The sequence below is a fragment of the Camelus bactrianus genome, chromosome 1 (genome assembly GCF_048773025.1).
Source record: "Camelus bactrianus isolate YW-2024 breed Bactrian camel chromosome 1, ASM4877302v1, whole genome shotgun sequence".
Lineage (NCBI taxonomy): Eukaryota > Metazoa > Chordata > Mammalia > Artiodactyla > Camelidae > Camelus > Camelus bactrianus.
In genome coordinates this window covers 118,131,199-118,149,831 of record NC_133539.1, presented here as the reverse complement: position 1 = coordinate 118,149,831, position 18,633 = coordinate 118,131,199, and the positions used below count along the sequence as shown (strand labels likewise).

The following is an 18,633-nucleotide window of genomic DNA, read 5'->3' as shown; positions in this document are numbered from 1 at the left end:
AACTGACTAGGGAGATCAAACAATGCACTTCACTTCACAAACCACTCTTGCAGGGGGAGAAACATCCCAGTGTTTTTCATAGCCTTCCAAGTCCTGAAACAGGGGCGTATACTGTGCGTACGTGCCCATACACAGAACAGGGGACAGAGAAAACATTTAGCTGCAAGCATATTTTATGAAAGTAAGACCCCAGACCTTGAAAATCCCAAACTTCTCGTAAATTTGACAAATCCAGAACGGAAAACTTGGGAAGGACCCAACGCACTTTCTTCGAGCAGTTTTTCAGATTTTCAGCACAGGCTACAGCAGGTCAGCCGGGTTTCCGTTCCACGGGCCAGCAGAAGAAGACGAGAAATAAAAAAGAGCGACGGTACCCCCACGAAATAGTAAAAATGAAATAGAGAAGGTGTGAATGAAGTAAGATGCTTGATTTACGTGGGGAAAACTAGAGCCAAGAATATTGTTATGGGCCCGGCTCCTAGAGGCAAGATTTGTTAGCAAAAACTGTCTCTAAATATTTATGCTCAGCTAAATAATTGCTAAATAATTCCAGTTCTCAGCTAGAAATCGAGGATCAGGACTTCGCCTAAATTAGTAGATCTGTGAGATGGTATATTGGCATTTCATCCAGCAGTACTCTGACTCAATGACACTTTTAACTTTCAGCATATAGTGAGGATCCTTTTATAAAAGGCTTTTCATAGCCCCACAAAGGAAGGCTTCCATTGGAAATATTTCCCGGAAATAAACAGAGCACTTAAAGCAGTCCCTTCAATAACATTTTCTCAGGATTGTTGAAGACACACAGAGATGTGACTCTCATGCTGCGTGTGAACGTGGGCCCTTCCGTTTGCTGCTTCCTGCCTGTGAAGCAGTGCATTGAACGGGGGCTGGGGGTGCCTTACTGCTTCCCCATCATGGACATCACCTTCCCAAGAACCAGCATTGGTTTCTAACGTTCTTTTTATGGCCCTGACTGATGCTCAGTGAAGCCAAGATTAAAAGCAGAACTCCAAGCTGCAGGAACTCAGGAAGAAAATATTGTGTGCGAACCAAGAGACAAAGAGGAAGCTTCGTTACATAATTCAACAGCCAGAGAAACACCCCCAAATTCCTCCATTCTTCTCATATCAGAACAGGAGATTGTCAGGATGAGGGTGGAGCTCAGTGGTAGAGCACATGCTTAGCATGCATGAGGTCCTGGGTTCAATCCTTAGTACCTCCATTAAAATAGATCAGTAAGTATTTTTTTAAAAGACCTAATTACCTCCTCCCCCCATCAAAGGAAAAAAAAAAAAACCATGAGATTGTGACAGGTTTTTGATCCAAAACTGAAATATTCTACATTTAAAAGGAATTAGTTGAAATGGAAGCACATTTTCACACTTCTCTTTCTTTTCTCTCTTGGACACCAGAAACGTGTATAAAAAAATCACATGAAGGCGATCGGAGGTGGACTGTGCCATAAGCAAGTTCTGTGGTAAGTTACGCCTCTTCCTCCGTCTAGCATCCTCATCTTGAATGGGCCATGTGATGTGGTTTGTGTCTGGTGAGCCTTTCCAGTTAGTTCTGTCCTTCGATGATTCATCTCTGCCTTAAAAATAATTCTGTAACAAAGAGAATAACAAACAAACAATGAGAATAACAGAGAGGAAGAAACTGATGAAAGAAACCGCTTCAGCTGGAGATCGGTGTACACATTTCGTGTTTATGGTGCATGGAAGAAGCTTTGACCTTGACTTTGGCTTTAACTACCTCCTCTTCCGCCCCCCAAGAGGTCACATCTTGAAATTGTGGTACAGAGCCTGGGTCCCAGAATCCCCTGGGACTTCATAACCCATCTCACCAGCCTGCTGTCTGGGCAACTTGCCCAACCTCTTGGGGCCTCAGTTTCCTCATCCGTATAAATGGAGATAAAAAAATGAGAGATCTACCTCACTTGAGGATTAAACAAAGTAACATAATGCAGCGCAGTGCTTGGGACAGAGTAAAAACTCAATTAGTCTTATCTGTTGTTATTGTTCTGTGACCACAGCATTCTGAGCTCTGGGATAACAATGTATTCATATTACAAAAAGAAGTCTTTGAGGAAAGGATGCAGAAAGAATTAAGATGGAGCAAAATATATATGTATATGTATATGGTTTCCTGTGTTGTTTTGTTAAAAAAAAAAAAAAAAAAAGACTAAGAAATGGAGAGGTTTTTCTCTCCTTACCAGACACGAGAGCGAGACAGAGCTTTGCAATCTAAAACAGATCTATTTTGTCCACTAATGCAGAAATAACATCATCTGCATTTCGAAAGCTCTGGATCTGTTTAAATCAATTAAGTAAAGTTAATGTATTTTAATATCTGAGCCCTTTCCATATCATGATAGCCCGGCGATGTTTGCTTCCCAGAGCCCAAGGTGATGAAAAATAGACTCATTTACTCTGTTCCTTCTTAGAACTGTGGCTTCAAGAGTTTTTCTTGTTTTGTTTTCTTGTACTTGTGAAGCCACAGGACGACTTTATGGGGCCCTCAAGTTGCTGTTGTTTTTTGCAACACTCAAAGGCATTTGTCTTCTTTTGGGCTGTTGTTTTGTTTCCAAGGTGGAGACAAATGTGCACTGGATAAAACTCTTTTTCTTGTTGTTTTTTTTTTTTATTTTTTTTTTTAGTGGAGGTGCATGGATAAAACTCTTTTAATGATGCTAATATTAATACTTTGGGAGAATATACTCTTATCCGCTGGTAATGGCTTTAAAGAGTTTGTGGAGAGTTTGTCATCTCATAAATTTTAATAGAATATTAAGTTTGTAATTAGCCAGAAAAATACAGTAGATCTACCCCTCACTTCTGTCACATTCACAAAATGATTACCAGTGGAATATTTGCTGTTTTGAACCCTTTGTAGGGCAATCAATATTTTGGTGAATGGAGAAATCTGAAGCACAGAATTGTAGTGTAAACAAATGAGACACATTAAAAGTATGCTAAATACTATAGCCAGTTGATTATGTAAATTTAAACAGTGTAGGGGAAAGGAATCGCTTATTAAATTCGCCTGTTTTTAGTTCACTCTGGCATTGTTTATTATACGCCATAGCCGGATAGTTTATAAATAGACTCCTTTGACAACGTGGAAGTTTGAGGAATGCCAGCTAATGAATGACATGGTGTTCGGGTGTGGAGGCTGCGATGGAGAAAATTTATGACCGTTTCCACTGTACAGCTCAGGTCCTCTGTCGGGTGTAGACAATGGAGAGAGGGAGAGATTGAGAGAGACACAGAGAAAAAGAGGCTGAAAAGAGGCTCTGATGGACAGTTCATTCCAATATGAGCACCTGTTAACATCAATCTGGCAATTGTTTGACTTTTAGCTACATCCTGTTTGTGGTCTTCATAGAAGCCGCACCCCAGGGTTTTCTACTAAGGATTAAATGAATACCTTCCACCCACAGTAGATTTGATCAGCCAACTGGAGTGACATCTGCAAGCTGGTGACTCAAGCATTTGGGAGTACCTAAAAGAAATCTCAATCAGAGTGACAGTGACCTAGGAGACATCTCAGAAAAATGGATCAGAAATTCAGTTGCAGTCCTGGAAAGAGACCTGATCTGATGTACTGTATCCTGTTTGAGAACAGATCACAGAAAAAGAATAACCAAAGAACCACAGGTTGGCATTTCTGGTTCTCAGAAGTCAAGAAGGCTGATGTTCCTCAGGCCATTGGGAAAATCCATCTTCCAGACAGGTATATCCTGATTTTGAAGACATCTCTGTCTACCAAGTCTGATGCTATTAAACCTGCACGTTCCCTTCCTTAATTTCTCCGATTTCCTGATGACCCTGATTTGCATTTGGCACTCACTCCACTGCTTCTTTCCCTCTTGGAGGGCCTACCATCCCCAAACCTGGTCCCTTTAGCTGTCTATAAGGACAGAAACTATCTGTTCTTCCAAAGTTCCAGCTCCACGTAGCCCCTGGGATACTTTGCTCCTGTTTGCATGGGTGCCCCTTCTTGAATTTTCTTTCCCTTGGCATAATTCCTTCCCATCTGCCTACAGCATAGCTCCATTGCCTTCACACTGAAAGAGGACTTTCTCTTGTTCCAGCTCTGCTCTTGTATTCCCTGTCCTTCATTTTCCTTACTTAAAAAAAAAAAAAAAAAAGTACCCCACTGTATCTCCCTTTGTTTGCTCACTTCCTCCTTACATCCAGAGCCCATGCATTCTGCTTTGGGGGCCTCCCATCTCACAGGAACTATAACACTACAGCTCAACAGTGACCTTTTCGTGAGCAAATCCAGCACCATCTCTCAGCTTGAGTCCTCCCCATCTTTCTGGATCGCGTGAGTCTATGATCTATTCCCCCATCTCGAAAGCTTCTCCTTCTTTGACAGTCACAATACGGGTGACCGTCTTGTTCCTTAATCTGATTGCAACCTCTGATTGGTTGCAGAGTTTTTATGTTTCCTTTGCTTGTCTTTTCAAAAGTCCTTCATATGCATATATGCTATGTACGTATTACCCAGAACCTGCATGGGCCAAGCACGTGGTTTTTGCCAATTTACAGATGAAGAGGTGGAGACAGAGAGAATTCAAATAACTTGCTCAAAGTCACAAAAGCTCGTCACGGAGGGAGTATGTTTTGATTTGATACTGAGTCTAACTCCGGCCCTGGGCATTCCTCGGCTCATAACTTCAGAGGACCCGAAACGGTTTTCTTCTCTGAGCCAAGGTGATGAAAAATAGACTCATTTACACTATTGCATCTGACAACGGTGGCTTTCAGAACTTTTTTTTTCATTGGTGAAGTTGTGAAGCCACAAGCAATATTCCTGGAACTCTTTTACCTTCTAAGCCAGCCTCTTAATCTACAAATCTGTCTGCACCTGGACCCGCAGTTTCTGCTTTTCCTCCTAGTGCAATAGAAAAACAACTCCCCTCTCCCCCTCAAAAACCAACACAACCTCCCCAAACCCCCCGAAAACAAAGGGGAAGGGTGTAGCTCAGTGGTAGAGTGCACGCCTAGCATGCATGAGGTCCTGGGTTCAGTCTTCGGTACCTCCGCTAAAGAAAATAGGTAAATAAACCTAATTATCTCCTCCCAACCTGCAAAGAAAACCCCGAAAAGCTGTGTCTGTCTTCTGTTGCCTTCTCAAGCCCACTCCACTCTCTCTCATTCTAAACAAGGTCCTCTTTTGTGACCACATCCCACTGCAGCTCTGCCCCATTTCTGAAAAGATGCTGAACTCAACTTTTCATTCGTGTTTCAGCCTAGTCCATTCCGGCTTATGTCCCCACTACTCAATGGAACGACTCTTGGCGAGGTCTCCAAAGGCTTCCTGGAATGCCTTAGCGCGACCTTCCTGTCCTCACCCCTCTCCCGTGCTCAGCAGTTCCCGTCTCCCACTCTGCATCCTTGCCACCACTCCCTCTGGTCCTCCTCCTCCCTCTCGGCTGCTTCTCCTCTGGCCCCTCTGCTGGCTCCTTTGTCTCAACCTCACTGTTAAATATTAGAACGTCCCGTGGCTGGTCTCAGGACTCTTTTATTTCCTCTCTGTCTCCATTCAGCCCTGATGATTCCATTCAATCTTGTGGCTTTAATACCATCTCTTTTTTGAGAATTTCAAAAGCATATATCACCTTTAATTTTTCTGCAGGCTCCAGAGCTATCTACCTACCCATCTATCTATGGTTCAACATTCTGATTCAGGTGTTAACGGACATTTTAAGCTTAACAATCAAATGAGAAGTAGTGTGAAGTTACCTCAAATTTGCCCTTGGGTCACTTCTGAGTCCGTTGATGGTACCACAAGCCTCTCAGCTGCCCAGTGCAGACATTCAGGAGTCATCTCTGATTCTTCTTTTTTCCTCACTCCCAATGTCTCAGCCATCAGCATTCCAGTCGTTTCTCCTCCAAATTATATTTCAGTTCCATCCTAACTTCCAACTGCACTGCTGCCCTTCTGGTTCCATTTACTCTAATATCTTACCTCCGAACAGGACTCTCAGCCTCCACCTTTGTCCCCACCCAATCTGTTCCTCACACAGAACCCTGTATTTTTAAACATTAATCAGACATGTCATTTCTTTAAAGTCTTTCTAGTGATTTCCCGTGGAATGTAACCGAAGACCCAGCTCTTTGTCAAAGCTTCCTCCCCTGCTCCATCTGGTCTTTTAGTTCCTCTCTCCCCGTCCTCCAGCTGCACCTCTTCTTGTCCTCAAGAATCTTCTTTTTGTCCTCAAGAACCTACTCCTTTCATGCCTCAGGGCCTTTGCAAGTGCTGATTCCTCTGCTCTGACAGCTTTATACAGCGTCGAATTTTTTAAGTTTTGGTTAAAATGCGCTCTTGTCGCAGGAGTCTATCCCAATCTCCTTGTAGAAAGTGGCCATCCCAGCCTCCAAATGATCTCTAGCACATCCCCCTGTTTATTTCCTTCAGAGTTTTTAGCTCCTTCTACAGATGTCTCCCTCATTTAATTATTTATCATTCATTTGTCTGTCTCCACCCTCTAGAATAGCATGGTTGGAAAGAACTTTCTGCCAGTGTTGAAAATGTTCTTCTGTGCTGTCCTCATATAGCAACAACTTGTCACACATGGTTTTTGGTCACTTGAAATTTGTCTAGTGGGACTGAGGTACTGAAATCTTAAACTTAATCAATTTAAATTTAAATGTCATTGGCCACATGGGGCTACTGGCTACCATAATGAACAGAACAGCTCTCAAATGTCTATTCCATGAAGGCAGGGATCTTTGTTTAATTTGTTCATGGCTGTATCCCCAATTCTTACAAAAGCCCCTGGAATACAGATAATGCCCATAATATGCGGTTAATGATAAATGAATGAATGAGTTATTTCTGATTGGGATGGAATTCTGGGAGAAAAAAAGGATCATTTCTAATTGTGGCAATGCTTTGTAAGTAATGCAGCCGTCTTTCTAGAAATGTGTTGGGACTATATATGGCTTTCCGGAGATCTTTAATTAGGATTCTAAGAGAGGAACCCAATATTGTAAATTAAATTTTTGACCATGTTGAGAACATGCTTGATTCCTTTGCTGTGTTTTGTTAACCAGCAATACAATTATCCTATCTATGGGGTTATCATATGTAATTAATGAATTAATCAATTTACTTAATTCACAGGCAGAAAGATACTCTGTTTTCTAGTGTTGTCTACTAATTATGCAGTAAATCAAGGCTTTGAAGAGTTTCAACAACCATTCATTTTTTATGAATTAATCTTTCTTTGGCTTTCTTCTCTAGGGGTGAACAAAGAATGCAAACATAGACCAAGGATATATGAAGTCTGAATGCTAAGAGCAGGCAGAAGATGCAGCTGAATATAAAAAATATATGGAATTAATTTTCAGGTGTTAATGTCATTAAATTTCAGGAATTAATGTCATCAGGTGCAGACAGGGTCAATCTGTCAAGAGGAGGCAAGCCCCTGTGTCAAGGACAGGTAAGTATTAAGACCTTATTTTCTTAGAAAAAGGTGCTAAATTAAACAAACAGTTAAAAAAATGATGAATAAGAATATACAAGCAACAAATGTAATGAAAAAGCAGAAAGCATGGGTAAAGTACAGCTTTGCCAATTTTGATATTAATCCCTGTCCAGGAACAACTAGAAGTTACTACTAGTGTCATTACTGCCATTGCTGCCCTACCATTTTTGGAGAGCCTACTATGTGCCAAGAACTGTACTAATTACCACACATACACGAGTCTATTCAATAATCAGATCAATTCTATATGATAAGCACTAATTTGTCCATTTTATACATGATAAAATGAGCTCAGTTTAGACTCATTGTGAGTGGTGGAGCTGCGGTCTGCCCCCAGTGAATCTGACTCCAAAGCTTGAGCTCTTAAGGAGAAAAAGTTCAAAATCTGGTATCCTTTAAAGCAATCACAGACAGACGCACACCACAGGTGTCCATGCACCTGGTATGACCGAGTTTTGAAGATGACATTTTTATAAAATTCTTTCTGTTTTTCTGATCCATATGTCAGTTAATATTCCTGGTCTAGAGGTCTAGCGCAAAGGGAAAGCAGGTCATGTAAATTAAAGCAGGCTAGGTATGTAATGAGGGGACACGGAGTGGTGGCAACTGTGGTAAAATCAAAAACATATCCCTACCTTCAGACATAACAAGTCATTATAAAGTTTTTTTATTAATGGGATTGAACCCAGGGCCTCATGCATGCTAAGCATGTGCTCTACCATTGAGCTATACCCTCCCCCCACTGCAATTCATTTTAAGATACTATTATAGGTTGACCTGTATCTCCCCAGAAAAGGTATTTTGAAGCCCTAACTCCTAGTACCTCAAAATGTGACTTTATTAAAAACAGGGTCATTGTACGTGTAATTAGTAAAGTTAAGATGAGATCATAGGGGAAGTATGGTCATAGGCCAGGGGAGTATGGGGGCCCCTCATCAAATATGGCAGATGTACTTGTAAGAGGAGAAGAGACACAGGGATATAGGACAAGGCAATGCAAAGACGGAGGATTGGAGAGATGCATCTACAAACCAAGAAACGCCAAGTACTGCTGGCAATGCACCAGAAGCTACGAAGAGACAAGAGAAGATTCCCTACAAGTTGTAGAGGGAGTTTGGCCCAACTGATGCCTCAGTTTTGGTTTCTAGCCTCCAGAACTATGAGAAAATAAATTGCTATTTCATGCCATCCAGTCAGTGGTACTTTGTTCAAGCAGCCCCAGGAAACTAATACAGATGCAATGAAAGGGCCATCCGTTGACTAGATGAGCATATCAACTATAGCTGGCTTGAACCAACTAAAAACCCTTAACACAGAAAATCTACAGAACACGTGTAGCCATTGTTCAGGGATAAATAAAAGCGAACTAAAGCATAGCTCTGAATTTCTCTGATTTTAAAAAACATCTCTGAGAGCATTTTGCATGTGCTATATACTGTATTAAGTGCCTTGTCAATGTTAACTCATTAATTCCTCATAATAATCCTATCCATTAGGACTACCATCTCCACTGTATCCAGGGGGCAGAATTTAGACACACAGAGGTTAAGTGACAGCTGTGGCCACACAGCTCATAGGTGGCAGAGCTGGGATCAAACCCAGGGAGTCTGGTGCTGGAGTCCATGCTCCTGACCACTGTGCCCTGCTATCGTCCCTGGGAATGAACATCATTCACCACCAATTCTTGAACCCTACCCTTAGTTTTAGTGACTGGTACATGAATGTCACACTTACCTACATCCATCAAGTCTGCTACATCACAGGACGGCTCTGATCGCCACACTCCCTTCAGGGATGCTCAGTGCCTTTTGATTTGTTTCTTTGACACGGAGAGGGAGCAGCATCAGTTCAACTGGTCCCTCTCTGGCATGGCCCTGTCTTACTCAAAGATCTAAAGAAGGAATCCTGACAGTTGCCAACAACATCTATTGCAACTCTGTATTAAAAATCTGAAGGATTAACTCTTAGATATATTCAAGATGTTTTTGGGGGGGAGGTTATAACTCAGTGGTAGTGAGGTGGGAAGCCCCATAAAAAAGACCAGCAGGACCCCCAGGCAGGGGCCACTACTCTCCTGCCAGCACCATCTGGTTCCCTGGCCAAGTGGCTTTATCTCACTTTTTGCCTCTGAAATGGCTTACTTCTAGGAAAGTGGAACTTATCCCTAAAATTCTATTGGTTCCCTGAGCTAACTCCTGATTAGTCCATCTGTAGTGCTTCATTTGCATGGAGCTCACTCCTGATTGGTTATTTCTCTCACTCCTGATTGGTCCATTTCCCTCACCCCTGATTGGTCCATTTCTGTAGAGCTTTTGTAAAGCTTATTCTTAATTAGTCAACTTTGGTTATACGTTATTTGCATATGATGTTGCAAAGTGTAAACTGGCAGCCTATAAAAGCCTGTGTAAACCTACAGGTGGGGTCCGGGGCTTGGAGTGTTAACTCCTCTGGGCCTGCTGGTGTAATAAACCTGAGTTCTCCAACTCTCCGAGTGCTGCTTGGTCTCTCGCCTGGATCCAGGTTGCTGTCACAACTGAGCTGTAACACCGAGCTGTAACACTGAGCTGTAACATGCTTTTCTGCAACAGTAGAGCATGTGCTTAGCATGCACGAGGTCCTAGGTTCAATTCCCTGTACCTCCATCAATCAATCAATCAAATTACCTCCCCCCTGCAAAAAAAGAGTTCCTATTGGACCTACCATAAGGCAGAATTAAGTCAAAATCCCCCAAATTTGTCCTTTTTCACAGTAAACAGTTGCCTTGATACATGTGTGTAGGCCCCTTCCTGGAAGGGCTATGCGCAAAGTAAACATCAACAGTTAAGAATAGACGTTCCCTCCCACATATTCCATCTTTCTTTCGTCCTTAGGACTCTGGGTCCAAAACTGACTCAGGTCTGAGATCTGGCGAGAGGCTGCGGGGTTCTAAGGTGACGGCTCAAGTTGGACTTTTAGTTGCCAGGGCTGGAATGTTTTTAATTGTTTCTTGAGTAAATCAAGAAAAGACTTAAGGGTGGTTGTTTATTCGTTGCAATGCTTGCAAGCCATGTTTAATCAAGCACGTCCAGAGGTATCAGTGAGTAAGTGTAGCCTCCCAGTTCTGATTGCCTCACCAGCCTTCAGGCCTACGTACAGCTGGTCTCTGTCGTTGTGCGGTCATGCCCACTGAAGTTCTGGGCAGTTCCTAGTATAGGCCTTTCCTGAAGTCTTTCTGTCCTAGAGAGACGAGCCCAGAGGGGTCATTCTGATTTTGTGCTCAAGGCCTTCCTGAATGAGAGAGAATCTCATGGCCCTTCTAGAAGGGCCCCAGTGGGGAGGGAGTGGGCAGAAAGTACCTGATGGAAACAAACCAGCATTTGGGCCTCCCTGTTTTTGAATTCCTTCGCTTACATCTTCAGCGTGAACATGCATCAGACTCTCCTGGAGGGCTCCCTGGAACGCTTTGTTGGGCCTCGTCCCCTACGTATCTGAGTCAGAAGGTCTGGGCTGGGGCCTGAGAGTCTGCATTTCTAACACGTTCTCAAGTGATGCTGATGCCACTGGTCTGGGACCCACGAACCGTTGTTCTAGGTTACATCATAGGATTTCTGGCCTTTCAATATAATTTACCGGGGGAAAGCGTTAGATCTATGTTTGCATTAACCCACCCAGAGAGCTTTGAGAACCACAGGCAGCTGTCTGAGGCCAAACATCCTACAGGCACATTCATATCGTAGAATTCAGACCGGTTCATGCTTTGGAATCAAGTACTTTCCAAATCCACCCCCCCTCCCCAATAAACCACAGATTTTAATGATATATGTTAACATGCTGTGCAACTCTTTTCTTTGCCCTGACTCCGTATTCCCCTCCCCACGGCCTCCCATGCTGAGAACGGAGGGGATGGGAGCAGAGAGTGAGCAGCTGTGGTTAGTCTCCACTCTGCCTCCTTAGGCGATGTAGGAAGTAAGCGGGGCGGGGGGGGGGGCGGTTACTTCATGGGAGTTCTTCCCAGGGGGTTGGTGGTGTCTAAATTCTCACTCCTATTTTTGGGAGTCAGGCCACTACCTAACCTCCACCTAAAAGGCTTTGTGTGGCTGTGAATTCAACTGTCATTATTGCTCAGTGACCTTATGACTCTTCCCTGGGCTTTGTATTTGGCGGGGGAGGGGGGGCGGTCCTAGCCCTTATCTGTAGGAGGCAAGAGATGCTTTCAGCACAGTCAGGACGGTCTCTGAAGTTCATTTAGGACCTTGAGGCAAGAATTCATGTCTTTCAATTTTCCGTCTTCTCACCTTAATGACAATCAAGGCTAACTTCACTCCAGTCCCAGAATTCCTCATGCCTTTTAAGTTGTTCTGCAGAGTTGAAACATGTACCCTAGATTTTTGTTTCCATTGGGCACACAATGCTAAGTATGGAAAGGCAGTAAGTTAGTGCCTCCGTGTCTTCTGCCCAGTTACCAATTCCATCTATTACACATTTCCCTGGTGGTTAGCTGGTTCCTACTCCAGCTAACAGGGTTTTTTGGTTGCAAATTTTCTATCAGGGTTCTTTGGTTGCAAATAAAAGATCCTAAGGAAAAAGAAGGCATAGTCTTACTAAATGGATATCAGATAGCCTTTGGCATTGGAGGAAAAGCTCAAACTTAAGCTTTGGAAAGTACTAGAACTTGAACAAGCAGCCTTTTAAGGGCTGAATGGTCCAAATGAATGACCTGCAATTATCTTTGGTCTTTGAGGAACTGTGCTCAATGGTCCCATTTTAGGAGGAAGGAGACCACCATCTCCTTAACCATGTGCCCACCCGCTTGCCAGGAGATGTCATGTAACCTTGATCAGCAGCCTCACCAATATTGTGTTCAACTGGGGAGAGGGCATTTCCCAAAGCAAAATTAGGACATTATTTCCAGAAGAAAGAGGAAAAGATGCTGGACAAGTAAAAGTGTGCAGTGTCCACCCTGGCTACGTTAAGTACCTCCCAGACAGAGGTGAACAGGCTTTGTAAGTTGTAACAACTTCACATATGTTTGGGGTCTTTATTTGACCAAAATCTTTGGCTTTGGGAGAGCCTAATTCCTGGAGCATCTTTGTTCTTATTTTGGCTACCGTGAACACAAAATTATATGTCCCTTCTTTATAAATCACCACCTCTTTTAAGGACAGCAAAACAGAGAAGGACACAAGTGGGTTTTAATATCCGAGAGAGTCATAGTGCAAACTTCCCTTTAAACTTAAACCATATGGGTTTACAAAGCAGTTGAAAATAAGTCTGAAAGGTATTAATCACCTTGACTGAATAGAAAGAGACACCAAGCGAAGCACACAGCCAGCTAGAAAACCAAGAGGAAGGTAGAGAGGTACCGTCAATACAATCAGAAAGACTCAATCAAACGTAGGCTGCTGCACATCAAAGGTAAAGCCTTTACCTGTTATTAATTATGACAGTAATTTCTGGCTCACAACATCTCACATAGCAACTGTAACCAAGAACATCTGCATTTTAAACTGAAGGTGCCTCGTATGCTAAAGGGAAGCAAAATGCAAGCACATCTTCTGGGAGCCAAGGAAAAGGGCCATGCAACACGCGAGCTTCCATGCAAACCGCCACGTGCCTCGTCCGATGGTGGAAGAATCACATCCTCTGTGTTACACAAAGGAGTGCAATTCTAAATAGAGTCTGGAGAAGAAAAGAGGGTAAGGTGAGGGTCCTAAGTTTCTTTAGTCACATGTTCTGTTTTCTATTTCAACAAATGCCATTAAAGAATAACACCCTCTTTTCACAAGTACCACTCAACCAAAGTGTTGCAAATATCTTTTATCTAGAAATAAGCGGATAAAAACAGTCACAAGAGGCCAAGAATTCTTTGATGAGCAAGATTCGATTTACAGTCAAATCCCCTGATTCCTCTCGCGTCTGCTCAATCAGATGTCTGCTTCCCAGGATTCCCCTGGGGCTACTCACACGAATCTGCGGAATCCCTGCCCCCGCTTTCCCAGTCCTCCGCCCCATGACTACACTTGTGTCTCCATATTCACAAGGTGGAGGCCTTGCTCTTGACCTCTTAATGTAAATATTAGGTTAGTCATATGAGAGCTCCCAGTGGCTGAGCTGATTTTCCCTGATGAACCATTAGTTGGTGCTAAGTTTGGGTATCTGGGTTAAACCCAGCTTCATATAACAACTATTAATAAAACCCATCCTCTTTCAGGGTGTGTTATGTATGTGCTGAACACCTGTTAAATGTTTTATGTGCATCATCTCAAGCGTTCCCCGCTCCAGTCATATCTGGTCGTCTGGCAGCAGACACCTGTTGTTTTGATAATTCCCTATGCGAGGCCCATCTTCCCAAGGTGTACACAAACATCTGCTTCCCCCAGACTCCTTTGCAGCTAAGGTGGAGATGTGTCATCCTTTCAACCTAACGGATTCACCCTTACAAGGCTTCATTCAGAATTGAGGGATGCGGGAGGGGCATTCATTTATCTGGACTGGTAAAAGCAGAAATGGGGGACGGGCAGTGGGAAATTCAGAAGAGTTCCTGTGCCCTAGGGCTCAGGAAGCAGCTGTCATAGGACCTCCCTCATTCATCCAGTTCTTCCTCATGGCTTAGGGCACTGTTCATTGTGGCCAAAACTTTAGAATTAAGCCTGGGACTTTATTGCTCCCACTAATTTTATGAGCTGCCCAATAGCCTTAAAATGTTCAGTTTCACCTTATAACAGCCAAAGTGGATTCTGTTGTTTGCAACTAAGAAACTTGAGCAGTCCGGGACTAGGAATATTACCTTCCTTTGAAGACATACAGCAGTTCAGCAGCTTGTTTAATATCGTGCAATACGCGAGTGTTGGAGCTGGAATTAACATCAGTGGCTTGTTAACACTTCATACCTTTAACTCTGTCTCCAGAATAGGCAGCATTTTGAAAGGTTAACGATCCCCTATTCCTCAGGACGTCTTTGTGCCAGATCTGTTTTTAACGACAAGCTCTTGAACCATGAGAACATGGTCTGCCATCAGAGGAGAAAAGAAGTCATCAAAAAGAAGGCGTCTTCATGGTCTCAGGAGTTAGACTGCAGAAGCCAGAGAAGAAAGGAGAGATCTTTATTGTCTGAGGAGGGTAAGAAGAAGCAGAATAAATGGGCAAAGCCCAGTTTTACAGGTTAAACCCTTTTTAATGGAAACTTCCATCTGAGGCACAGTTATCCGGTCATGCCTTTTGTGAAGCACGGGCTGAAAATCACAGCACACCTTAGGAGGTGACCTCAAAACCCCTCTGGCTACTGTATCTCTGTGAAAGAGAGACAACTCTATGTCTCAGGGTGTTTGCCTCACATAAATTAAAATTTTAAAACTGTGTGCACTCTAATTTGTTTCCAGTTTCCTACCAGTCTAGTCCCTCCCCTGTGCCAGTAAAGCACGTGCCCACTCTTGGAATGCACGGTCCAACTTGTCGGTACCATGAGGGGCTCTGGGCTGGAATCATTTGCAGTGCTTTTTGAATCCCTTCTTGCTCGTCTTCCCCACATATTGTGTGGAGACACATAATTCTCTGGCAATGCTTGGTTCAGTGTGGTCTGACTTCGAATTTCGCTTGTCCTCAGGGATCAGCAGAATGGGTTTTGAGCTGTCGGTGTTCTGTGAATAGGCAAACATCCTTGCTTTCTAAGAAAGCCGGTTTCTTCTGTGCTCTGGGTGAGTTGCTTTGCGTTGAGAACTTTCTCTTGCCCTCCTTGTTCCTTTATTAATTAGATACTTAAATGGGTCTTTTGAAAACTAAAGTTCCCATTATTATATTTAAATCATGCTTTCATCATTATTATGTATGAATCTTCCATCATCCTGAAACTGCAATTGCTTTTTCCCAGTGGCGATAAAGCACTGTATAGAGTACCTGCAAAGAATAGGGTCTGAGTTGATGGAGAAGGGCTTTTTGCTTTCTTAAGATCTCTCCAGAGAGGCTGTGGGGAAAGGGGAACCCTCCTACACTGCTGGTGGGAATGCAGTTTGGTGCAGCCACTATGGAAAACAATGTGGAGATTCCTCAAAAGACTAGAAATGGACTCACCGTATGACCCAGGAATCCCACTCCTGGGCATATATCCAGAAGGAACCCTACTTCAGGATGACACCTGCACCCCACTGTTCATAGAAGCACTATTTACAATAGCCAAAACATGGAAACAGCTTAAATGTCCATCAACAGATGACTGGTTAAAGAAGAAGTGGTATATTTATACACTGGAATACTACTCAGCCATAAAAACTGACAACATAATGCCATTTGCAGCAACATGGATGCTCCTGGAGAATGTCATTCTAAGTGAAGTAAGCCAGAAAGAGAAAGAAAAATACCATATGAGATCGCTCATGTGTGGAATCTAAAAAACAAAAACAAAAACAAACAAATGAAGCATAAATACAAAACAAAAATAGACTCATAGGCATAGAATACAAACTTGTGGTTGCAAAGGGGGTGGAGGGTGCGAAGGGATAGACGGAATTTCAAAATTGTAGAATAGATAAATCAGATTATACTGTATAGCACAGGGAAATATACACTAGATCTTATGGTAGCTCACAGAGAAAACAATGTGACAATGAATATATACATGTTCATGTATAACTGAAAAATTGTGCTCTACACTGCAATTTGACACAACATTATAAAATGATTATAAATCAATAAAAAATGTTTAAAAAAAAAAAAGACCTCTCCAGAGACCACAGGTTCAGAGATTTAAACCCCAAGGTCCCAAACTGATGGCTGCCAGGCAATTGTAACCACCAGGGTTTCCTTAGAACAAGAGAACAGCCATCAGCTCTTTCCAAAGAGGGAAATCTGCCTCAGGAAATATCTAGGAAGATGTTGTAAGAACAAAAGGGAAAAGCGGAGACGGTGAGTGTGCCCAGGACTTAATAACCACAGCAGGAAGCTGTCCTCATCTCTAGGGCTGGAAGGACCAAAGGAAGACGTTGTGTAACCAGAGCCGGGTGCTCAGGCTTCCATCCAGAGGGGACAGGCAGCTGCTGTGGGAGACACGGTCCAGAGCAGAGAAACAGGAGGAGAAATACACCCGCTTTTCTCTCCTTCCAATCCAATTTCTTTCCACGACCTCCCATTGCTAGAGTCTAACTGAAGGCCAGTTAGTTGTCAAGGGGACTGGGACACACACATTCCAGTCCTTTGTGACACAGAGCAGAGCTGGGACAGTCCCAGGACTGCCACAGCCTCCTAAGGAAAAGTTTGGAACTGGAGCAGAATTATGTCTGAAACTCCTTCTGCTTGTTCTTCTGCCTCTAAGTTATCTAAGGGAACTTGAGAGAGGGGACCGTTCTGTGAGGCAAACATCGTAGGAGAGGCTGTCCTGATAACACACATGCAATACATCCTCTGACGTCATCAGCTTATGATTTTTTAAAAATTATTTATTCGCCTTGCCTGATGATCTATTTATTTTTTTCTTCTGTATATGGAGCCCAAGTCTTATAGCAATTATTATTAGCACACGTTTATTCCATCCACTGGCAAGTTTCCGGGATGCCTTCAACGCCATCCCCATTATTCTAATCATGTAATGTCTAGCAATAACATCACATTAAAATTTCAAAGAATTCTTCTCTGTTCCCTGACAAAATAAAATCTTGACTTGTTTACAGATGACAATTCCTATTTTTAGTCACAAAGTGGGGCAGATTATAAGGGAGCTTTCTGGTCAATCGTGCTGAAGGTAGCAAAAAAAGAAAGTTACGGTAAACGATGTTTCGTGGAAATGCCGAGTGATGGATGGCCAGTGACTAAGGTGGACCCAAAGCAAAAGAGGAGAGCATGGAGGACAGAGTGGAAAGGAGCAGCAGGTGGTGAAGCGGGTGGGAGAGGCCCCGGAAGTCATCCCACAAAGATTTAACAGGCACCTACTACGTTCCAGGCACCGATCCAGCTGCTGGCAATAGAGGGAAACGCAAGAGAGACATACTCTGTGCTTCCATGGAGGTTATATTCTGGTGGGAAAGGAAAACAAAAGTAGTTTAAAATCTATCACCATTTCCGGTAGTGGTGTTATAAAGGAGGAGACAGTAATTGCTGAGTGGTCAGGAAATTCTTCTGTGAGATGGTCACTTGGGTAATGACACCTGAATGAGGACCTCAGGAACAAGCATTTCAGGCAGGACAAGGTCCCAGAAGCCACAGCAAACGTGGCATTTCTGAGGACTCACAAGACGGCCCAGGGGCTAGAACACAGTGAGGGAGAGAAACAGAGATGAGATAGGTTGGCTCTTGTAGCAGCTGCACTTTATTAAACCCACAAATTAGGGGGGAACCATTATACAGGGATGACTGTTAAATAACTCTGGGATTGTAAAGAAGAATCCTGTTATGAGTGGCACCGTGTTAGGTGCTCAAAGTGCACAAAGATGAATAAGGCACAGCTCCTGCCTTTCCGGATGCCCAGCTCGAGAGGGAGAGACCAGAATCAGAAATGTACACACACACAGTGCAACGGTTGTACAGAAGCAAAACACTCAAATAAGGCGGCAAACCATTAAAGAAGACATTATTTCCATAAAGAAATTTAAGACGGGCTGTGATGCTTTCGATGCGAAACAAAACAGTTCAACTTCGGGCCAGTGTGACAAAGGGCCATTGCATGACTTCTGGCATCAGCCAAACCAGAAATTGGATCATGCACAGGGTTTTGGAGTTAGGAGGAACAGTAGCTGTCACCAAGTTCAAATCCTTCATTTTTCTAAGAGGAAATAAGAGAGGGTAAATGACCAGCTCGGGGTCAGGAAACTGACACCTGCCTGGGAATCTTTCTGGAATATATATTGCTTCTTTTCTGCATATAACAACAAAATGGTCATAGGTCATAGCTTTAGCCAATGCTCCACACATTCTGAAACCCAAGTTAAAAATATGGCTTTAGATAAACACTGCTGTATATAAAATAGATAAACAACAAGTTTCTACTGTACAGCACAGGGAACTACATTGAATATCTTATAGTAACCTATAATGAAAAAGAATACGAAAACATGTATGCGTATGTGTGACTGAAACGTGATGTTGTACACCAGAAACTGACACAACACTGACTGTACTTCAGCTAAAAAATATAGTTTGGCTGATTTCACTCATTCATTCATTCATTC

At 43.0% G+C, this 18,633-nt stretch overlaps 1 long non-coding RNA gene across 1 annotated transcript; it reads left to right on the top strand.

Moving 5' to 3' along the window:
- The first annotated feature begins 1,414 nt into the window (after positions 1-1,414).
- LOC141578824 (uncharacterized) lies at positions 1,415-13,476 on the top strand. The gene is made up of 4 exons (XR_012509564.1): positions 1,415-1,480; positions 3,443-3,735; positions 7,258-7,456; positions 12,994-13,476. It is a non-coding gene; the product is annotated as an uncharacterized LOC141578824 (long non-coding RNA).
- Positions 13,477-18,633: the final 5,157 nt, after the last annotated feature.